Here is a 1,270-nt window from a genome sequence, read left to right as displayed (position 1 = left end):
TTGTTGGTGGTGGTGGTGGTGGTGGTGTTGTTGTTGTTGTTGTTGTTGTTGTTGTTGTTGTTGTTGTTGTTGTTGTGTAACATCCCAAAATTCTAAATTTTGGAATGTTATAAACAAATAGATAGATTTGATTGATTGCTTGATTGATTGACTGAAAGTGAGTGAATTCGAAACTTTTTGAAAGTTAAATGAGAGGGAATAAAAGGACTTTCCCAAACTTTCATATTGGTTTTCTGATCTTCGTGAATTCAAATTCTTTTTATCACAAAACCCCGGAGAGAAGATGACATGACTTCTTCCATTTATTTAAATGACAAGGGGTGTTGAGAATATTTGAATTTCATTTGGAAATATCCCAATTCTGAAACTTTATGCGACTCAATGATTTTCACGAGAGAAGATAAAATGACTTCTTCAAATTATATGAAATATGAGTTGGGAGTTTCAAAGAATTAAATTCAAAGCCCCTTTGAATTTATTTTCAATTTGAAATAGATCATCATGCATATTTTATTTTCTTGCATTTTGGTCGATCCTAGAAATTTCACGCAACTCAAGGACCCTTGGAGAGAGTTGGAGATTTCGTTATTTTCATATTTGAGAGTTTTCTCGAATTGAAAAGAGGATCATTTGATTTATTTATTTCATCTTCAATTATTTTCTGTTATCAAAAATATAAGAGAGGGAATAATATGACTTTCCCAAATTTAGGAAAAATGAAGATTTAATAAATAGATCAAATTTTGTTTGCCGGAGTTTTATTTGCATTTTATTCAGATAGGGGAAAATGCGCGTTTTTGAAAATTTTATTTTAGGTCCGGAGAAAAGTTCATTTTGTTCGGCTCATTTTTAGGAGTCGGGAAAAATTTACTTTATTAAATTTTGGTGTTCGTTTAGATTTTCTTTTATTTATTTTTCTGCGCGCGAGACCGTTTAAAAAAAAAAAACTGCAGCGCCTTGGGCCAAAGGCCCAAGCTGCTAGCCGCCGGCCGGCCAAGGCCAAGGCCACCGCGCGCGCACGCACCAAGGGGGCCAGGGAGCCACTCCTTTTTCCTTGTCCTAGTAGGACTCTTTTCCTACTTCGTTTATTCCGTATCTATTTCTAGATCTTTTCCTTTTGTTTCCTAATCCTAGTCTATTTCTTGTCCCTTACCCCAAGCAAAACCCTCCCCTCCCCAATATAAATACCCAAGCACCCCCCCTCTAAACACATCAAACCAACACCTCTCCTCTCCTCTCCGCCGCCCCACGCCGCGCCGCCACACCCACG

The sequence above is a fragment of the Triticum dicoccoides genome, chromosome 4A (genome assembly GCF_002162155.2).
Source record: "Triticum dicoccoides isolate Atlit2015 ecotype Zavitan chromosome 4A, WEW_v2.0, whole genome shotgun sequence".
NCBI lineage: Eukaryota > Viridiplantae > Streptophyta > Magnoliopsida > Poales > Poaceae > Triticum > Triticum dicoccoides.
The sequence above is the reverse complement of the archived record's forward strand: the minus strand, read 5'-3'. Positions refer to the sequence as shown.